Source organism: Pinus tabuliformis, chromosome J (genome assembly GCF_031772625.1).
Source record: "Pinus tabuliformis cultivar Carrire ecotype Pingquan chromosome J, CPIR1, whole genome shotgun sequence".
NCBI classification, from domain to species: domain Eukaryota; kingdom Viridiplantae; phylum Streptophyta; class Pinopsida; order Pinales; family Pinaceae; genus Pinus; species Pinus tabuliformis.
Genome location: NC_142295.1, coordinates 1,001,257,245 through 1,001,280,458, shown reverse-complemented (window position 1 = coordinate 1,001,280,458; position 23,214 = coordinate 1,001,257,245). Strand labels below are relative to the sequence as shown.

At 39.7% G+C, this 23,214-nt stretch overlaps 1 protein-coding gene across 1 annotated transcript in view; it reads right to left on the bottom strand.

Moving 5' to 3' along the window:
- Positions 1-1,029: 1,029 nt before the first annotated feature.
- LOC149230226 (transcription factor bHLH118-like) overlaps positions 1,030-23,214 on the bottom strand; it is a 117,358-nt gene continuing 95,173 nt past the window's right edge. Inside the window, exon 4 of the mRNA XM_089376015.1 lies at positions 1,030-1,427. The gene's annotated coding sequence lies outside the window, so the exon portion shown is untranslated. The remainder of the gene's footprint in view (positions 1,428-23,214) is intronic.

Genomic DNA, 23,214 nt, shown 5'->3' with positions numbered 1-23,214 from the left:
CCCTTATAATAACTTCCAAAACTTAGCACTTCAAAAGATCTCAAAACATGCTATTGATAAAATCAATACTTGAACAAAAGTGTAAATATGCAGCTATTTAAATCAAACAAAAGATGAAATATTGACCATGAAATCAATGTCTCTGCTGCCTATCTAATTACAGAAATAAAATCTAAACTATTGCACTCGAACAAACCAAAAATTGCAAACTAATGAAAGTAAGATCAATTTACTTCACTTATAATCCTATAGCTCGCCAGGTAGCTTTTCCGGGTTAAGCCATGGCTTCGGAGATAACGTCAATAACTTGAAGAATTGATATCTAAATTAGCTACTTGAAAATGAAAGTAAAATCAAGTCACTTCACTGATAATCCAATACCTTGCCAAGTAGCTTTTCGGGTTTAAGCCATGGCTCTAGAGATAACACCAATAACATGAAGAACCTAGTATCTAAATTACCTACTTGAAAATGAAAGTAAAATCAAGTCACTTCACTTATAATCTGATAGCTCGCCAAGTAGCATTTCGGGGTTATGCCATGGCTCTAGTGATAACATCAATAACATGAAGAACCTGATATCTAATTATAGAGATGAAAGTAAAATCAAATCACTTCACTCATAATCTGATAGCTCGCCAAGTAGCTTTTCGGGGTTAAGCCATGGCTCTGGAGATAACGTCAAATGACATGAAGAATTTTATATCTAAACTAACTAACAACAGCAAATAAATAACACTGAAATCAAAACATAATTGAAATTGAAAAGCTTAAGAAAAAGTTCAGCAGAGATGAAAATCTCATGTCACTATTTGATGCAAAAACATGTAAAGAAAAAGTAATCTACAATCAACCAGTTGAACACACTTGCACGAATTAAAATTGCATGAATGGAAAATCTAAACTATCAAACTTGAAAGAAATAAAATGACATACATGAATGAAATCAAAACAAAATTACAAAATAAAATCTACTCTACCTTACATTCTAATATGCTCCATGACATCTACTTCACATCTCCTTCCATGTTGAGAACATCAAAGCTTTATTCAAATTCTTCAAAATTACAAAGTACAACAAAGCACTCCAAAGCTTTCCAAAGCCATCAAGGAAGAACTACAAACTCCAAGTTAAAGAACTATAAGCTAAGCTAAGCTAAGACTAACAAGCTAAAAAATGAAGGAGGGAGATTTCCTATTTATACAAAAAGATGAGAAGCCATCTCATTAATGAGAGTCCATGAATCTCTCCCTCTACCTCTAGAGTCCTAATAAAAATAGGAACTGATAAGACACATGTCTTCTTAGATTTTCAATACAATTAGGAGATGTGACACATATCCTCATGATCCCATGATTCTTTCCACTCAAATTCGAATTTGGCCTTAGAGTGCCACATAAAGGTCTTCTAGAAGCCTCCTTTTGACCTACACATGTCAACAATATCAACCCATTTGTTAGGTATAAGCATATGCACATTATTTTCTAATTTTTAACCACAAATTCACTTAAAAAGGCTTAGAATTAATAAAGTTTGGAAAAACATAAATGTGGCCCAATGATAATGAAAGTGGGATGAATGTAGTGACATAGTAGTGAAATGGAGGTGAAATGGAGGTGATATAATGGAAATAATAGTGAAAGTGTAATGGAAATGAATGACATTTTCAAGACTCAACAAAGACTATCAGTGTCGTTTAGATGTCTTGAAGGAGAAAATGGTGACAATGCCTATTTTGGTATTTCTTGAATGGAAGAAGGAGTTCCATGTGCATGTAGATGTCTCTTGCATTGCGCTAGGAGCAGTATTAACACAGGTAGGTGAGGGAGAGATTGGTCATCAAATATCTACAGAGCACAAAGGGCTTGCGATGGTCTACGTGTTGTAGAATTTTAGGCATTAACTGTTGGGTGGACACTTTAAAATGTATACAAATCACTCCGCACTGAAGTACCTGGTCAATAAGCCTGTGTTGGGGGGGGAGATATGCCGATGGTTACTATTGTTCTAGGAATATGACTTTGAAGTAATTATGAAGCTTGGAAGGCTGAATGCAGGTCCAGACCATCTATGAAGGATTTGAATAGGTGAGGAACCAAGTAGTTTGGAGGAAGGACTATAGGACACACAACTCTTTGTGGTGCGCATTGCAGATGATCATTTTTCTAATATCATTCAATTTTTAACAACAAGCATACCTTCAAAAGGTTACTTTACCTAGAAAAGAAGGATTTAGTAGTTCGCATTACAGCTTTTTTAATGATTGCAGGTCATTTGTATAAGATGGAATGGATTAGATACTGTGAAGCTATGTTCAAGAGTTTGAATGTGCTAGGATCTTATATGAAGCCCATGGATCAATGGCAGGAGGTCACTATGCAGGGAAAGCAACTGCACAAAAGATTTTGCGCTTTGGGTTATGGTTGCCAACGTTACCCAAGGATTCTAAGGCATACTGCAAGGCATGCGATGCTTGCCAAAGGACGAGGAAGCATTCACGAAGGGATGTATTACCTCTAAATCCTCAAGTTTCATTGAAAGTATTTGATAAATAGGCTATTGACTTTATAGGTCCAATCAAAACACCAGGAAAGAAGACGGGTGCATGGTACATCATTACTGCAATAGAGTACTTAACCAGGTGGGTAGAAGTGTAGCTAATGAAGGATTGTACAGTGACCATTGCTACAAATTTTTTGTTTGAATATGTCTTAATGAGGTTTGGATGCCCTAATATTTTCATGAGTGATAGGGGTATACATTTTTTGAATGAAACGATCAGCGCGATGCTGGAAGAATTCCACATTTAGCATCAGAACAGCATGTCCTATTACCCATAGGCAAATGGTATGATGGAAGCTTTTAACAAGATTTTGGAGCATGCATTGATGAAGGTATGCAACGAGCAGAGGAATTACTGGGACATGTGTGTACCTACTGTGTTATGGGCTTATGGGACAACTACAAGAAGTTGATAGGCCAAACACCATTTAAGTTGGTCAATGGAATTGAAGCAGTAATGCCTATGGAATATATTGTGCCAAGTTTACATATTACAACATTGACAAAGATGGCAGATCACGAGACCTTGGAGGAACGACTTGCACAAATCGTGGAGAAGAAGACTATTTCCTCATGGGATTTCACCAACAAGTGCAAAAGGAGTGCGAGAAGGCATGACATAATTGACATATTAAGTTGTGCACATTCAAGGTGGATGATTTAGTGTTGTTGTATGACAACAAGTTCATGAAATTTCCAAGAAAGTTTCAAATGGTTGGGGCCATATGTTATTAAGGAGATCACGAATAGTGGCATAGTTCAGTGCGCAAAGGTGAATGGGGAACCATTCCCTGGAAAAGTGAACGGAAGTAGGCTGAAGCTATACACAGGGGATCCCACCCTTGCGCAATGACTATATGGAAGAGGGATAAACTTAGTAACCTACGTAACTACAAGGGATTATGAAACTATAAACTATGCTACTCGACTAAGTGAAGAATGTGGCAGTGGGGCTATGGGATGGATGACAGGAGTTGACAGGCGAAGCTACGCTGGATGAGCTATGCCATGCAGATGGGTCCAAAAGTAGTTGTTGGAGTTACTATTCATAATTTGATGGCCAAAAATTAGTTAAGAGGAATGGGTAAGCGCTATTTACGATGAATATCTTTGGAGATCTGCTGCCAAAGATGCATTTATGATCCGAATTTGGGGGGAATGGTCGGATTTGAATTCAAAACCTTCTATAAATTGAGCCTTTTGGTCCGCCGAAGAACACTTTCCATTCTAAGAGTTGTTTGAGCACTTTGCTGTTTGAAGCTATGAGTCATCAATTATAGGAGAAATTCATAACATGCCCCTCATTTGAAAATTATTCCACAAAAGCTTGAGAGATGTTCATAGAATTAATGACTGCTACAAACCCTACAGAATTCGTAAGCTCTAAAGCTGTCATTTTTTATGCATGGGGTCCTGAGACCTCAAGTATGGAAGCTACAACCCCTATGCCTACAATGACGAGGTCGGCTAGGCTAAAGAAACATGCTGCCAAAGAAGAATAGAAGAAGTTGATGCTAGTGAGACAGTCGTCGAGGAAGAACCTAGAGCCGTGACAGAAGGAGAAGAAAGATAAAAAGCCAGAGAAAGTGGTTGATTTGGAGAAGGAAGAATACCAAGGTGTAGACGAATTAGATGCCAAAGAAGTCAAGCCTATCTCACGACTCCATGCATATATCTTTTAGTGGAAGGGAAAAACCAAAGTTACCAAGGACTCAGATTCTAGGAAATTTACGGTTTCGACATCCCATGTTGCATGAATAGGTGGAATTTGAAGTCACAACACTAGCGTGCATTCGAGTGCTACAAATGGAGGATTGCGACCTCATGAACCACAAGAGGTTCCCACATTTGGTGACCAACAAATATATGACAGAGATATAATCTGAAGAGACTGGGGTTACACGGTTGGAACCTCTAAGACCAGGCAATAACTCCTCTTCAAATCAATTCATTTATTCATTCAAGTTGATCTTTATTATATACATGAGGGAGAGACTGTTCACTTCATCTCCCGGTGTCTATTCATAATTATTATTATTTATTTATATTAGTTACTTATTCACCCAATCCTGATGATTAGGTGTCAACATTCCTCCCTTTAATCTGAAGGGACGTTGGTGAGCCCAAGCATCATTCTGAATCGTTCAAGCTTTTCTCTTCCAAGCGCTTTGGTGAAGATGTCTGCAATTTTCTCATTAGTGGAACAATGGTGGAGATGGATTGTTTTGGCCTCAACATGATGTTGAATTAGATGATATTTAGTATTGATGTGCTTTGTTTGATCATGGAACTTTGGGTTCTTGGCCAACTTTATTGCCGAGGTATTGTCAATCATGAGTGGAGTCAATTGTTCTTATTTTACCTACAAATCTTCAAGAATTTTCCTGAGCCACACAATTTCTTTTGTTTCCTCAGCTGCTGCCACATATTCTTCTTCTGTTGTGAAGTCTGCTAGAACTGATTGTTTGCGTGATCTCTAGGAGATAGCTCCTGATCCAAGACTCATAGCATAACCTGAAGTAGATACCCAAGGTTCTTTTTCTCCATTGAAGTCTAAATCAGAGTATCCAATCAAGCTGAAGTCGTCCACCTATGTATACTTGATTCCAAAGTCTTGAGTTCCCTTCAAGTACCTTAGAACTCTTTTTGCAATAGACCAATGTCCCTCACAAGGCTTTTGCATAAACTTGGAGAGGATTCCAACAGCAAACGAAATGTCTAGTCTGGTAGTAGTTAGGTAGTTGAGACTTCCTACAAGCTGTCTATACTTTGTTGCATCCTCAAATTCCTTTCGTTCAATGGATGTGAGGTTTAATTTTTGTTCCATTGGAGTAGTAAGAGGATTTCATTTTGTCATGCCAAACTTGTTCAATAGATCTCCAATGTACTTCTTTTGGGAAAGGGATATGGACTTCGGATGTTGAGTTACTTCAATACCATGATAGTAATTAACATAGCCCAAATCAATCATTGCAAAACCTTTCTTCAATTCCTTCTTTATGGATGCAATGTAGCTTTCATTGTTCCCTGTCATCAAAAGATCATCTACATATACCACAAGATATAAAACTATTTTGCCAACTTTCTTGACAAATAAAGTTGCATCATCAAGATCATAATGTTTGAAATTGAGTTTCAGAAGATGCTCAGTTAGTTTTTCATACCAGGCTCGCGGTGCTTGTTTGAGGCCATACAAGGATTTCACAAGTTTGCATACTTTATGTTCATGTCTTTTCACAAAAAATCCTTGAGGGTGGGACATAAAAACATTCTCTTTTAGATCTCTATTCAAGAAAGCATTTTTTACATCCATTTGATGGACTTTCCAACCATTTTGAGCTGCTAGGGCAAAGAGTGTCCGAATGGTAGCCCATTTTGTTGTGGGGGAAAAAGTATCCTCATAATAAACCCCTTCCTTCTGTGAAAAACCTTTTGCCACAAGCCTGGCTTTGTGCTTGTCAAGTGAGCCATCATCTTTATGTTTGTTTTTGTAGACGGAGGATCAACCGGCTTCCAAGTGCCATTCTTTATCAGGGAATCATACTCTTTTTGCATCGCTTCTTTCCATTCATCATGAGAAGCAGCGTCTTTGAAGGAAGTTGGTTCGAAATCTATAGACAAATTCAATTCACAATCATAAGAAACATCCATATCAACAAGTGAATCAGAGTTAACTACATCACCTCCATTTTGCCAGTTTGAATTTCTAGTTCCTGTCTTTCCAACCTCATCAGGATGAACACATTCAAGTTTCTTTATCAACCACTTTGGGGGACCTTTCTCAGATGTTCTAGGCTGCTCCATTGATTGAATTGGGACTGAATGAAGATTAAGTCTCCCAATTCTATCAATCACATCACTTAAAGCATCATCCATTGTTGGAGTTTCATGCGGGGGAGAGAGTTATTTAGAAGAAGATTCCACATGTTGATCTAGTATGGGAATCCCCCCTTCAAGATGTGGAATCTGATTATCAAATTCTTGAAATGATTTTGCATTTGAAAATCTATCCAAGCGATCAAGTTGCCGCTCAACAACATTGTCAGTTTTGGATGATTCAAGAAAGATTACATCTCTTGATACAACAAACTTTCTATTGACTTCATCATAGAGACGGTAGGCTTTGGAGGTGTTTAAACACCCCAGGAAGATACACTTACAACTTCTTGCACCAAGTTTGTTTCTATGTACATTTGGTATCAAGGCATAACAGGTGAATCCAAAGACCCTGAGATGCTTTACCCAAGGAACCTACCCATACCACATTTCATATGGAGTCTTGTTTCTAATAGCATTAGATAGACATCTATTCTTTATATATACAACACATAGAACTGCATCAGCCAAAAACATCAACTTTACATTTTTGAAAAACATCATGGAGTGCACCATATTTAAGATTGTCCTATTCATTCTTTTAGCTACATCATTCTGTTGGGGATTATAAGGCACAGTTGTTTGATGTTTGATCCCATGTTGGCGAAGATAGTTTTCAAATTCATTTTAAGTGTATTCGTTTCCATTATCAGTGCGAATAGAGCCAATATGAGATTGTGCATCATTTTCAATCCATTTATGAAAGTTCTTGAATGTTTGAAAAGCATCAGATTTGTTCTTCAATAAGTAAACCCAACACATTCTAGTGTAGTCATCAATAAATGTCATCATATATTTATTTCCATTTGTTGAAGGAACAAGCATTGGACCACATAAATTTGAATGAATGAGTTCAATTTTTCTATGTTCTCTTGAATGTGAACCATGAAAAGACTATTTTCTATGCTTTCCTAGAATGCAAGCATCACATTACTTAAGTTTCCTAGGAATTGTAGGAAAACCAGTAACACCACTTTTCTTCAACAAGTGGAGGTTTTCATAGTTCAAATGTCCAAATCTAGCATGCCATAATAAACTTGATGGAAGTGTAACTTCTTCATAATGAGAATTGTATGAGAAATTTTGTGCACGAGCAGAGGTACCTTGTAGCTTGAGAAGCCTTTCTTCTTCTATTCCCCTCATGACAAGTGAGTGGTCAGATGATTTTCTCACCTCAAGCTTGGCATTAAACATATGAATGGAGTGACCTTGTTGGCAGATGTGGACCAAGAACAACAAGTTTTTCTTCAGCTGTGGGAGATATAGAACATGATGCAGAAGGAAGTCTGGAAAACCAGGCAATTTATCCTGATTATGCCAAGCCCTGATGGCTTGATTTTTGATTGGTCTGAAAAGTATACTACTCCATCAACATTTTCAGTAAATTCTTCAAAAAAAACTTTTCTATGAGTCATGTGGCAAGTTTCTCCTAAATCAAGCAACCAATCATTTTTCTAAGAAATAAGTGAAGCATTAAATAAATCTTCATTTACTCCGATATTACATTGTGCCACAACATAATGAGTGGATTCAGGTGCTTTACCTTTATCTGTGTCATTAGTTTTACCTTTGGGTTGGTTTCTTTGCTGCTCAGTTTTGTCCCAAGGTAATTTGCATGTAGAGGCATCATGTGATCCATTTCTTTTGCAGCGTATGCAATGCAAATCTCCCTTTTCTCCTTAAGAGTGTCTGACCCCCCTGCCTCTGAAATATCTTCCTCTTCCTCTTCGACCACCTCTTCCTCTGGAAGAATCTTGAGCAAGATTCTTTTCTTTATGAGAAAGGCACACAGCCTCTTCAGAAGATTCAGGGGCTGTCTTCTTTCCAGAAGCTTTCTCTTTTTCGGCAAATTTTTTCACAAGCGAGTCAAAGGTAATATCTTTGAGATTCCATTTGCTTGCAATGACTCAAGATAATTGGAGTAAGTAGGATAAAGTTCCTTGAGAAAAGCAATAAGAGGAATATCCAATTCAACCTTAGTGGCTTTGATATCATGCATTATAGATTTTAATTTAAATGCAAGAGCAAGAGGATCATTATTTTGTAATTCAAGAGTGAAGAGTTTAATCGTGAGTTGAAGAACTTCAAGTGCAGAATGTGAGTCATAGAGTTATTTCAGCTTTTGTAAGGCTTCGAAAGTAGTTGAAAACAGCGAAATATGGTGACTCACCTCTTCACTTATAGATGCTGCAATTAATGCATAGGCTCTATTGTTCTTGTTTTCCCAAATGGCGATCTCTTTGTCTGAGGTAGGTTGTTCTAGCTCTTTGTCTTCATCTCCAATACACACTCCTTTCCACAACTCATTGAAAATGAGGGTGTGTTTTATCATCTGCGACCACTCAGGATAGTTCTCCTTGCTAGTGAGAACTATTCCCACAATAGATATGATTGAATGCATACTGTGAAAAAAATACTTCTGCTTTTGATGGAAAAAAAATGCATTATAGTAGAAATATTCTGAATTCTTATGAAAACCAAGAAACAAGCTGCACGGATATTCTAATGCTTTTTTTGGAAAAAAATGAATAATATCATGTCAAACAACCAAGTTCCAATCCATTTGGAGCACAACCAACATTTAGGCAGACCAACACTACAACAAATAATGATCTATTTATCCTATCAACTTTCTGATTATCCTCTACCATTAACTGAATTCCATTTTATGTGCAGATTAGCAGTTCAATGTTTGGCACCATGTTTTTTTTTTGTTCTTTACAGTATAGAATTATACACTAACAACATTCTAATATGTATTAAAACATATTGCAAAAGCAGCGAGAGTCAATCGCTTGCGAAAAACAAAAGGTTGTCTACAAAGTAGATGGATGCATCAACATTGGGCTCAAATTTCCATGGAGCCACACCTCTACACTATGCTTCCGATGGTATACATTCAGCGTGGTGATGGACGAATTACTTGAGCGTGGCACTGACATTGATGCATGGACCAAGGGTGGCACATGTCGCTGGAAGTTCAAGCACCAAGAGATCAACTATGGGCAATAGTAGAGCCCTCAAGGATCAACAATCAGGTATGCCTCGTTCATTATCCCCAGTATCAAGTCCTTCCACACGAAATCAACAATATTCTAAAGAGATTCTTAATAGTATGAAGAATAGCCACCCAAGTTGTTCTACAACAAAAATTCACAGGAAGAAGCCTGAAATTGATGGAAATCAAGACAATCAAGGTCTTCAAAATCTTCAAGATAGGTAGCCAAGCGAATTGGATCAGAAACAGAAAGTCGATCACCCTGTATTCAGATAAGAGCTAAAGCAGGTCATCTTATGCAAATAGATACAATGAGTGAAAGTAGCAGAGATGTGGTTGTAGATCACTGCCCTGAAACACTAGCGTTTACAACAGATTAAGGTTCTGGTCCGATATGGTGTGGGTTGATATCCCACTCTCAACATAGCATATGTTGGAGGAACATCAAGATACCAGGAGAAACAACATATGGTGGGTGGGGAAAGAGTAGCAGCGTATGGAGGGAGGCCAAGGTCAATTCATATACCACTACAACGGAAACATCAACTGCACCAGATTTTAAAACGCATATGGCAGAGGGTGCAGATTTCAAAACATATATGACACTGCCTAGAGTAGGCTTTAGGAAACCAGGCAGAATATAGGCAGGAAACTTACACTAGGAGTTACACAAAAGCTAATTTCGGGAGCTAGCTCTGATAACATGTCAGACCAGGTAGTAACTCCTCTTCAAATAATTCATTTATTCATTCAGGTTGATCTTTATTATATATATGAGGGAGAGGCTGTTCACTTCATCTACAAGTGTCTTTTCATATTTCTTATTATTTATTTACATTAGTTACTTATTCACCCAATCCTAATGATTAGGTGTCCGAGGTGTTGAGGAGGCGGGGTTGTTGCACATGCTCTGTGTGTCGCATTTTCATAGGTCGACTATCAACACGGTGTGAGTGCGTTAGCTCCTCAAGATGGTACATGATGGGTGTCTATCGTTGGGGGAGCCCATCCTAATCACCAACATGTTAATCCATTAGATAATGAAGCTGCCTTACAAAGGAGTGGACCATGCCAAGGAGTTTGGAGGGAAAAGTGGCGAAAAAGAATTAGCAAATAAGATGAAGGCCGAATATGGGCGTGTTAAGAAGTTGCACAGATATTCTATCTGCTATATTCAAGACCAGGTCATGCATTCACCGCCCAGATTCTTACAGGAAAAATCATGAGGAAATGTCGCACGGACAAAGTTCCACTGTCAGTAGTATCACTAGTAGCCTAATGCACGAAGGGACTTCAATACAATTAGGCAAAGTATTTATGCAAGGAGTTCCTTGCAAACTACCGTGAAGCTTAGGAATAGAGAAATTCATTCCCCTATGGTGGATTTTGTTGTCTATTCTTTTAGTAGCTTGGATATTGCTGGAGGACAGTCAGTTTCCCTCGCAGACGTAAGATTTATCTGAGGAAGTGAGGTTCGCTTCACAGTGGGCAAAAAAGGATCAGGAAAGGATCAAGGAATTGAAATTTTTTTGGATCTTGAAGGAGATGGACCTTCGAATGGTTATCATTCAGAGGCCAAGGTTGTCCCCACACTTGTTCGATTGATAGCCTTCGAGTTCAAGTCTTCCATAATGTGTTAATTAGAGTGAGAAAGGACCGAAAGCACCTATGCCATAAGTTGCCATATTTGGTATCTGAGATGGACATGCAGGAGATCATGGGGAGTTAGCCAATAGAGTGGCATGAACCCATGGAGCTTTGTGTAGGTACAAGAGAAGATGTAGAGAGATCTGTTGCATAGTCGACTAGTGCGCATAAGCATAAGGAAGAAACTCAAAAGGCCGCATGAGCTTTGGCTAAGCAGAAGAAGAAGCAAGTTGTTGTTAAGATAGCTACGGAGTAGGAACACGCTAAGAGAGCGTGTTGCAAAGGAATAGGTTGAGAAAGAATGTCTGGACATAGAGGAAGTTGAAAGATTGGCTTCGCGGCACACAGATGAGTAGGAACTTTCAGGGTAGGAAGGAGGCGGTGGAGAGGAGCAGAGCACTCCCTTCCCCTTGAAGAGGCGCGAATAGGAGCAGACTGGTGGGAAACGAAAAAGCATAAGTATGATAAGCAGATGTGCATTGACTCAATGGTGCTTATAGAAGTCAATCTTGATGAGATCAATGAAAAGGTTGGAGACACAATAACTGAGTTGTTGTAGTAGTTTGAGTAACAATATTGTAGATGCTGGGGAACTTCCAAAAGGAACTGCATGAGTTGCAGATCTAGACTGGTAGGATCTAGGCGAGCGTCGGGCAAGTGAGTGGGGTGCAAGCGAGTCTGACACAAGGAAGTGGAACAATCATAGAGTTGGAACAGACTCTGGACCTTGGAGTCATACCATTGCCAGAAGGGTCCATTCACATAGAGTCAGATGAGGATTGTGCTATGGTTAATACAGTGAAGGACATGCGAGTGAATTTGGCCATGTTGCCACTTCGAAATCTCCACGCGTTGCATCAAGGGGTTTCAGATGAGATGAGGATCAAAGAGCAGCGCTCCCTCACAATCATAAGTGAGTTTAAAGTCAACAATGAACAGATGTTCGCAGAGAAAGCACAGGCACTGAAGGCAAAGGAGGAGATGTAGACATGAAGTTAGAGCTTGTAGACAGTGATAGAGTAGGCCTACAAGAGAGTGCTAGAATTAAACATCCAGGAGGATGCTGAAGCAGCGAAAAAAGAAAGGAAATTGGCTACTACGGTATGCACATCAAAGGATGAAGTTGGTAGGGTTACTTTTGATTTCCAAATGAAGATATCATAGCTGTAGTTGAAGTTGTAGCCAACAGCTCCGCTAGAGGTTCAGGAAAAACATGGAGGAGCAATCAAGGAGAATATGAGCACATTAGATATCGCAATCACAGAATGTGCAATGATGTTCGACCAAGCAATGGAATTATGGAAAAATTTGCAGGAGGATATGAATTTGCAGAGGTTGAACACTGATGTCAGAGAGACACAGTGGAAGTATGATGAGGTCCAAGTGAATGTGTACACTTTGGTTCTAGCACAACACCGCGCGAAGTTACAGGATGGAGCAACTGCAAGCACAAACAAAAGAATTGCAGAGGGAAGAGGTCCTTCTAAAACTAGGTTACAACCATGGCTAGAGGAAGCTTTCCAGCTTACTCTATCACTTCAGGAAAAGCTAAAAGTGCTATAGAAGACACAGAGGAAAATGCACCTAGTAGTGGAAGGCTCGACAATGGAGAAGTTAGTAGAATAAGAGTAGCAAGCCTCAGCATAGGGCGCTACTAAAGTTATAGTATTACAGGTCAAGTTAGGTGGTCTCCATAGTAAGATCGAGGAGCCAACTGAGTGACTCGAGGGTGAGTCATGATATTTATGTTGGGGTCCTATTGGGATAAGGTCCCTAGGGTTAGTTTTGGGGTTAGTTAACCCAAATTTTGTATAATTTTTTGTAAAAGATGTAAATTCTCCATGGAATGTGGATGTAGAGCGTGTAGGTAGATATGAGTCAAAGGGGTCTTAGCCCCTTGTTTGGGTAAGTAAATAGGTCAGTTTTGAGACTCACCCATGGTCCATGGACCATGGTATTGTATTGAAGAAAGCTATATATAGTTGAGTCATAGTGAGTCTAAGAGGTAACTAATAGTGGCGAAGGCAAGATAGAGATTGTTTTGGATAGGTGCTAAGGCAAGAAGGATCTACTTCCTGTACTTATACGAAAGGGGAAGGCTCCTACAGTTGGGTGCACAGGAGGCCTTGATAAGTCCGCAACTGAGTGCATGAACCCCTGCAGCTGAGTGCATAGGGAGAAAGAGTCTGTAATCTAAACGTTGAAGATGAATAAAGACTGATTTTGAAGAATTCTCTTGCAATCTGAGAATTAATGTTGATTCTGTTTACGTTATGTTCTGTCACTTTATAAAATGTTTTCTATGGAATAATGAATAAACGCTATGTGAAACTATTGATTCTATCTTATTTGTGCATGACTTAAGTAATTAACTATTTTCATGAAGATAAGGGTTATTTCTGTTATGATCTCTGATGAATTGGATAGATTTACGTGAAGGCGGATTTAGGTTTATTAATTAATGCACGAAAGTGGATAATTTTCCTATTTACGGTCCACAAAGATTGATCGTAGACCTTCGCAAAGGTCTAGAAGCCATTTTACTTGAGTTACTATATCAGACAATAGAAGACTACCGATCTGCACGAAGGATGATCTTAGCTGTAAGAGCTTAAGAACCACTTATCGCATGTCCCTGGATGCAAAAACCCTGTTATAGAGTCCCCCAATACTACTTCAGGTGAGACAACAACTTGCGCTGTGCAGGTTGTTGCTGAAAGGGCCGGCAGTTATGGTTTTGTTGGTTGGTGCAAACAACTCTGAACCTAGTTCAGGTCCCCCTTAAGCCAACAACTAGTTTCACTAGCACTCAGGGTTTTACCCATAGTGGATGATACCACCAAAAAAATGTATATATACAGACCACTCTCATCTCCCAGCACAATCATTCAAACAAAAAGTGTGAATCAACCAAGTCTATGAATAGAATTCGAATTGTTCTAAGGTGCGAAGTATTTGTATTGGTTCTTTTTCCAAAAAAAAAAAATTCTACAAAGTGTTTATTCACTGTAAGGTTTGTCATTCCAGATTATTGGTGGAATTATACTTGCTTCATTTTGGTGGTCTGATTTTGTTTGAACATTGATAATATAACTCATTGTTATGGCATAACTGGTGCCTATATTTGAAACCCTTTGGCAATAGTTGTTTCTAATGCTACAGTTGGTGGAAGTATTACAACAATCTCATTTGGAATCTCGATAGAGTTAGCCATATGATATGATCTATTGGAGCTAAATGGGAAGAGTAGTGGCTCATTGGTAGGAATTAATGGAATACAAGGGTGGTACACAACCTCGACTCCATTGGAGCAATAGTACTAAAATTAAAATAAAGGTGGGCAGAAAGCTTAACAAGCCCCAACATATAGTAGATCTAGTAAGTGACTAGGAATGTAAAGCTGAGGTCATGGGTTTGATCTCCTTTTTATTGGCAAGTCTAATTTTTTTATTTTATTTTATATTTACTATTATTTTGTCACTTCTTTAACAATTACTGGTGGTTGGTGGCAAGTCTAATTTTTTTATTTTATTTTATATTTACTATTATTTTGTCACTTCTTTAACAATTACTGGTGGTTGGTGGTAGAATCTATTATAATATTGAAAGGTTCCCATAAAAGGCCTTTATTTAGAAAATTTAAGTTAATATAATGTTTTATATCGTTATTATATATTTCTAGGGTCAATATTGGTCCAAATTTAATTATGAAAGAAGATTGGTGATAAGAATGAAAGATGAATACAAACATAATGGTTTGATTCTCTTTTGAATCTTATTTCATTATCAAAATCTCTTATATGTGATTTGAGGGTCTATGGGCATGTTTCATTTGTCTTGGATACATGATGAAAAAAATATCCAAAAAAGGATTTGAGAGACAAGATTAATGAACTTTTTGAAGTAGATTATTGGAAACAAGTTGAAATCCAATAGCAGTGATTGTTATAAATTTCATGGTAGTGTTATAGACATTTTTTTGCCTTACAGCATTGAGCATGAAATGTCCATAATCTAAGGGATCCAAAGTCCCTAAACATGTTGTTCCTACCCCTAGAGGAACAAGGCTAACAAACCACAGCAATTCACAAAAGTTCTCCACCTGAAACTGCTCAAAAAACAAGTCATTTCAGGATCATGTCAACTGCTCCATTGACCATCTGCGCTGAATGTCAGTGGCTCCACTGTCTACCTGCGTTGAATGTCAACTCCAACACTAGCTACCTGCACTGAGCAAGTTTGGACAAGTGGCAGACTCATTCCTCAAGGTGTCAATGCTCAGGAAGCTTCTAAAATGACACTTGCCTCAGGGAATTCGACTGGTGATGAGTAAGAGGTTCCAAATCTCCAAGTGGAAGCAAGAACCTCCAAGTGGACTCAAGAACTGAGAGAGGGAGAGGACACTAGTCAGATCTCAAGCTGACTCATCCTCTCTCCAAAATAACTATATATAGATCTCTCCTCCATGAGATCTAGAGGCTGGAATTTTATAATTGCAAAGAAATGTTGTTGGTTTGAGACTAGAGTCATTGGGTGCTTAATGCTTTGAAGGGGCTGAAGATAGGAATTCCATTTGCTGGGAAGGAGATGCTGGATTGGAGCCCTCTGGGTTGTAGCTCTTCCTGAACCTTGTTATTCATCAATAAAGCTATCTTGGTTTCTCCTATATGCTGATGTATTTTGATGTATAAATGTATTAGTGTATTTGGTTTATTTCTAATCCTAAACTAGTTATGAATGTGAACATCTATCTTTGTGTAGTGTTCTTCTCTTGCCTCAAGTAGTTGTTCTCTTGTCGCAAGTAGCTGTTCTCTTGTGATCTTGCAGGAAGTTGTGGCTGGATAAGCAAGAAGGCAAGTAGCTGTAAACACCCAAAGAGAAGGGAGATTGGATCGAGGGACAAACGGAAGACACCGGTAAGTCTATTGATCTCTCTTCTTTCCCATTTCATAAAGGAAGAAACCAGTGTAGCTGTACTCATTTGTTGCTAAGGCACTATCACACCTTAGGTGGATAGGATCGTCCTACATAGGCATTTTTCCCCACAACAAATTGGCGACTCCGCTGGGGAAAATTTGTATAGTCATTTTGTTTGTGTTTCTATCATTTGTTTACATCATAGACTTGACAGCAACAGTCGAACTGCATCTTTCCCGGATGCAAAGTAGAAAGTTGCTGCTTTGATCCAATTGCTAGACTTGTCTATGATATAAAAAATGGATCGACAAATGATTTGATGATCCTTGTGATAGATATTAGTAGCTTTCAAAGCATCCCTTTGATTATACCTTGCTTGTGTTTCTGATTTGGCCTGAAACTGTTGATTTTTGAGCAATTTGTGACCCAGAACCCAGGAGAAACGAGAGTTTCTCCTTCAGCACAACTGCTGTGAAGGAAGTCTGCATTTCAACGCAGGTCCCGTGAAGGCTACCTGCGCTGAATGTCAAGTCCTCAGTGTTGAGGTTGCGCTGAACCAGTTTGGCCTTGTGCAGCTGGGGTTCTCTGCTCTCTGTTGCCCTGTTTTGATCTCTGTTTTTTGCAGCCTTTAACCAGCATAGATACCAGTCAGATAACTCCTTTTCTTTGCTTAGATTCCGCCTCCTTTTGTACAAAAATACTGTGAGTGTTTTTATGTGTTTGTGGCATCATTTACAGTTTTCCTTTGCATGAGTAAAATAGTCATCATGTAGCCTTTGATTCAGATCTGATTGATTGTGATCTTAGAAGAGAGTTCATTGGCTGTTTGCAGATTGATTATATATTTACTTTTGCTTATTGGTTTGAATTTGTCTCTTTTAAGTGTCAAAACAAGTCTTTATTTCGAAAATCGTTAAGTGTTGTAATCTCTTCTATCTTCTCTGATTTCGAAAAAGCTGAACTTGTTTGTATTGATCATTTAAAAGCAAATTCAAAGTTGTACAAAAAGCTTTCTTTGTAGGCATCAATACTAAGAAAGCGGAAAAAAAACACCTGCATTGTGCATTTTGCATTTGATAGTTTGCATGTTGGATTTAGGAAAAGTGCATTAGAGTGTGCTGATTGCTCTTTGAGAAAAGATGGTGTCTTTCTTTTCCCTTAGTATCTAGGATTTTCAAAGTTGGAAAGATAAAAAGCTTGCTTATCATCTTTAGACTGCATTTAGGAATTTGTATCATACATCTCGTGGTGAACCTTGAAAGGCAAACTTTAAAAAGATGAAGCTAAAATAAATTGAATGAACTTAACAACGCTTTGTAACATAACGCACAACATAGAGGTCTAGGCTAGAGACGTGTTTTGGCATTGTTAAGCCTAGTGACTGTCGATCTCGTGGAAGGTGGGTGATTCCTCCTGAGGGACGATAGCGCTAGTACGGATTGTGCTCCCGCGTACCGTCGTGTATATATTGGGAGACCCCTATAGGCATATATCCTTTATCCTTAGGAAGCCATGTCGGCCGCCCTACTGATCGCAATGCAGTGAACACAGCATTCACGAAGATCGACTACCCGTACCCTAAAAAGTATTCTGCGGTTTTGCGAAAAGTTTGGCACACCCTCTGCCTAGAACTCCAGAGAAGTTCCTTTTGGCCTTTTTCAGACTCTATAATAGAAAAAGTCCATTCGAGCATTTGTCACTTCGGGCTCGTTAAAACATCGAAGGAGACTAGAATCATCTTTAGCTTTTTCTCGACTCTTTAAAAGTGAAAAAGCAAGTTGTGTCTAAAAGCGTCTAAAAAAGTTCATTTAATTCGGAAACACACTTTCCCCTTTTGTATTTTGGTTGATCGAGTAATCTGAAATCGTGGAAGAAAGTCAATTGAAACCCCATCGTTCACGGACGCTTACGAGTCAACCGTCTTTGTCTCCGGAATTGAAAACAGTACGGACAAAGCGAACTCGTTTAACCGGTTCAAAATCTCCTATCAAAGTTAGAACAAGTGTTCCAACCACATCTGAGATTCCGGTTACTCCAAACATTTCTGGAAACCCTACCTCTATAGAAGAAGTTCAACAGCCACAGAGGGACAGTAACACTGATCCTAGTCTGGGGGCAAATACTTGTGCTACTGAACCAGTTCCATTTGTAACCGGTTCAGAGAGTCTTGCTCCTCAAACAACTGTCGCTGTCGATTCAACCCCTTCTTCGGCACCAGAAATATTTTACGGACCTAACGCTCTTCCTCTTCCACCGGGTTTGATTGTGATAGAGGAAATTGCAGAGGATCCGCAAGCAAGTACTCCAACCCATTTTGGAGTCGGGGTCACTCTATTTCCTTCATCAGAAGTTAATCCACCACAAGTGGAAGTTCCTGTAGAATCGCTAGGAAATCTATTGGATAGACTCAAAATGTTTGAACAACCGTCAACATCTAGGACTGTGTCGAACGAAACAGCGACAGCAGAAGCCCCTGCCGTCACTCCGACAATGTTTGCCGGCATACCAGCTGTCCCGACTAGCTCACAACTGCTAGAAGGAGTCCACCAAGGGACTATTTCGACAGTGTGGTCTGTTCCAGTTTGTTCATCCGGAATAATATCCGGCAACTCTTATGTTGAGACTCGCCAGCTTGATCCATTTGGAGGTCAATTTGGGCAATCCAGTCCCCAAGGACAAACAATCCCCTTGAGTTCCGGATTGCTACCGTATGGGGGGCAGTATGCCCTTTCATTACCCCCTCCGGGAGGGTATCCATACGGGAGTTCACAACAGTATTCAGGTTATACTGGAATTACATCGAGTGGTTGGGTACCTATGCTACCTCAACAATCGAGGGTTGTATATTCTATGCAACAATGTGTACCTATGTCGAACATCCCGACCACACCGGCTATTGTAACAGTGTCGCAGGTTCAAGCGATGCCTGTTGTATGTCAACCTCAGATTTCTCAGGTTGTAATGCAACAGCCCCTTGACCCTGGGTCACAACCACAATCGCCAACTGGTGGGGCGACATAGGTCCAATCGGGTACAATTACCCCACACCTTGGTCCAACAGTTAGTGTAGCACAACAGAACATGGCTTCACAACCATGGCTTGTGCAATACCAACAACCACAATTCCAGCAAGTGTACCAAGGTTCTGAGCAACAGATCTTTGCGAAGAGTGGACAACCGTATATTCAAAACGGTCAAAACCAACCGCCTTACGGTGGTCAAGTCCACCAACCGTATCAATCATACCAGCACCGATTACATTATGCTGGTATGCAAAGGCCCACTGCTCAGGCGATTCCATCGTACCCTGGTTATGCTTCACCTAACCTGAATCAACAGTTACCATTCGTGGCAACTTTAGAGTTACTCGATTTACACCGGTTAACCAACGATCCAATTGCTTACGCCCCTTGGTGGCCAGCGATTCCTCACAAACTTCCATCTGACATTCCTAAATTCAATGGAAATTCAGGTGAAGACCCATCGAATCACGTGATGAATTTTCATCTGTGGTGTTCATCAAACACCCTAAATGATGATTCGATAAGGCTTCACCTTTTCCAGAGGATGTTAACGGGTCCGGCGGCAAAATGGTATATTGAGTTACCTAGAGCCTCGTTCGACAATTTTAGCTCCCTAGCCACGACTTTCTTAACCCATTTTCAATTACCGATAAGGTATGAAACGGGAACAGAAATATTAACCAAATTCAAGTAGACAACTGCCACTCATATATCCGATCATATACATGAATGGCGTCGTCGTCGTAGGATGGTGAAAACATATGTTCCCGATCAGCTGTTAGTTGAATGGTTTATAAAGTCGTTACTCCCTGCTATAACAGAAGATGTGGCAAAGGGGGGAGTCGTAACAGAGGAGCAAGTTATTGCTCGTGCACAATATCTAGACTTAGTTTATACTCAGTCTGGCATGTTCTACGACAAAATACCTGACGCCCCTAGACCGGAATTCTCAATTCCTCCTCCTCCTAAATCCAATAGTGACTCTCATGCCGGCGATGGCGTGATTGGCACGGCAAACGCAAAATCGACAAAGGCTTCGTCTAAGAAAGCCCGTAAGAATTCGGATCAAAATGCAAAATATGAAATTCTTGCTTCGGAAGTAAATGCCGTATCAGCAGATAAAGGCAAAGAAACCAATCAACCAGGAAGCAAGAAGAAGCAAAACAAAGGGAAGAAGAAGAAACAGGGTGAGTCATCTCCTGGAAAAACTTCTTCAAACCCTCCTAGGAAAGGGAAACCAAAAATTCCATGCATGATATGTGACGAGGATCATTGGACAGCCGATTGTCCATACAAAGCTGAGCTTAGAAGGTTCTTCAAAAGTTCGCAAACCTCAGCTGTGTTAACTGATCCGTTCCCAAACCCAGGTCAAAATCTGGTTGATAGTGGAAATGCTTCCCCGTCGCAAGTGCTTATGTTGTCGGTTTCAAAACAGCAGAATGATGCTTTGATTTCGACAAGGAACAAAGATTACGGGAATTCGCAGCTGTCGAACGACAAAGGTAAAGATCAACCAAGTAGTTCGACAACAACTTCGACAGAAGTTGTACCACCCATCATTGCTGAATTAACAATAAAACCGCCAAAGGGAGTAGTACACAAGTCGACATTTAATCCTTGCGCCAGAGCGGCACAGCATTATAACATAGTGGAAGATTTGGCCCAATCGCCATCCGCTATGTCGACTCTTGAAGTACTACAAAATTTCCCGTCCCAAAGGTAGGCTTTGTTATTGGCTATTGGTGGGGTTGATCCTAAGGATTCCAATCTTTTATCCTTTGACCACAAAGGATACGATCCTTAGTTACCAGCTCAACTAGCTTTCCTTATTCAAGTGAAAGCCCTCAACAAAACTGTTCACCGAACAATTATTGACGAGGGGGCATCTACATGTATTATGTTGATGAGTTGCTGGAAAACTTTAGGATCTCCAACCTTGTCGCGATCTTCGACGACATTAAAAGCTTTCGACGGAAGGACTTATACCCCGTACGGTATCCTTAATAACTTGAAGGTTGAACTGGGAGGAAAAACAGTAGAAATAGATGTTGAAGTTATCGATGGGAATCTTGACTACAACATCCTACTGGGAAGACCATGGATCTATGCCATGGTTGCTGTTGTGTCGACTTATTTTAGGAAGATCGCATTCTCGTTTGAAGGAGGGATTACGATCGTCGACCAACAAAAATTCCTCCCTAATGGTTCACAAGTTACAGGAAGCATTCCCATGATCCATGGAAGCAACCATTCGCTTCAAGACATCGGAGTAGGCCTACTAAAAGACCCCACATTAATGGGAACTTTCGCACTTCCACCTCCATTCTATATAGGGGAAGTAGCATTCGTAAGAGCCTGCAACATGATATCTTCCACGAAGATCTCAGAAGACGATGTCGAAATGGATCATGCAATGGTTATGCCCCCAAGCCCTATAGAAATATTGTAGCAATCAATGTTTCGAGCATGGGAGGCGAACCCAATTCAACGCTCATCAAGCGTTTGGGTAGATAGGTCTAGAGAATATGGTACCCCATTAGATCCTTGGTCAAAAGTACATGGGACTGACGAAGGAATTCTACAATCAATGTTGATTAAGGGAGCACCATGGAATGATTGCCACCATCGTTCCCTTCTTCCGGAATATGAAGAAAATACTCAACAAGACCTTTATCACCCCTTAGTTTTTGAATTCCTATCAAATATTGTAAATACGGTGGATTCCAAGCAAAACTTATCCAATATTGAAGAGACTATAGCCATAAATATCTCGACTAAAACAAATGTTGTAGAGAATATTTATGTCGGCAAAGGTTGTTCCCCTTCAGAACTGGAAATATATAACGCTCTTTTTCGCGAATTCAGAGATGTCTTTGCTTGGTCATATGATGAAATGCCAGGCATTGACTCGAGTATCGTTGAACATGAAATTAAAATGTATCCTGATGTCAAACTAGTAAGACAACGGCTTCGGCAGGTGCACCCCAAGAAAGCCGCTGCCATTAAAGCAGAAGTTGAAAAGATCCTCCATGCTGGTTTCATCTACCCGGTTCCTCTAACCGATTGGGTATCGAATATTGTCCCTGTTATGAAGAAACAAGGGACAATAAGAGTGTGTGTCGATTATAGGGATGTAAACCAAGCTTGTCCAAAGGACAACTACCCTACACCCTTCATCGACCAGATAATTGATGAATGCGCCGGATGTGAAATCTTTTCATTTATGGATGGATTTTCCGGGTATAATCAAATAAATATCCGCCCACAGGACCAGTCAAAGACTGCATTCATCTGTCCGTGGGGCACATTCGCTTATCGAAAATTACCCTTTGGTTTAAGGAACGCAGGGGCGACGTTTCAGAGGGCAATGAATTATGCCTTCCATGACATCAAGAACATCGTTCAACCTTATCTCGATGACCTTCCAGCTCATTCGCGAAAGCGGACTGATCATCCGCAGCATTTAAGAGCGATATTTCTACGTTGCCGACACTACAAGATAAGACTCAATCCGCACAAATGTGTGTTTTGCGTCGGTTCTGGTCGTTTACTTGGCTTTGTAGTCTCTAAGGATGGGATTCAGGTCGACCCTTGTAAGGTTCAGGCAATCATTAATTTGCCTCCACCGTCAAATTTGCTTCAGATTCAGAAACTCCAAGGGAAAGCAAACTTTCTGAGGAGGTTCATTCCGAATTACGCAGAACTTGCTAAAGGTTATACTCGTCTTCTGAAAAATGATGTACCTTTCGTCTGGGACCAGGTGGCGCAAGCTTCCTTTGATGCTCTGAAAGATTCTCTAGTAAAAGCATCATTAATGTATGCCCCGTACTATCAAAGAGATTTTAACCTGTATCTGGCTGCAGCGGATACAACCATTGCGATGGTTTTAGTTCAAGAAGTCGATGGAATTGAACATCCCATATATTATTTAAGTAAAAACTTGAATGATACAGAAATAAAATATTCTTATGTTGAAAAGCTAGCACTCGCTACTGTTCAAGCGATACAAAGATTTCGACATTATGTCCTCTTCCGGAAAACTACCAATTCCGTCAGATTGCAACCCCATGACTTATATATTGTCGCGACAGTTGCTGGGGGGAAAATATTCAAAATGGATAGCCATCCTTCAAGAGTTTGATCTGGAATTTGTAAAATCCAAATCAAAGAAAGCTTTAGTTTTCGCAGAA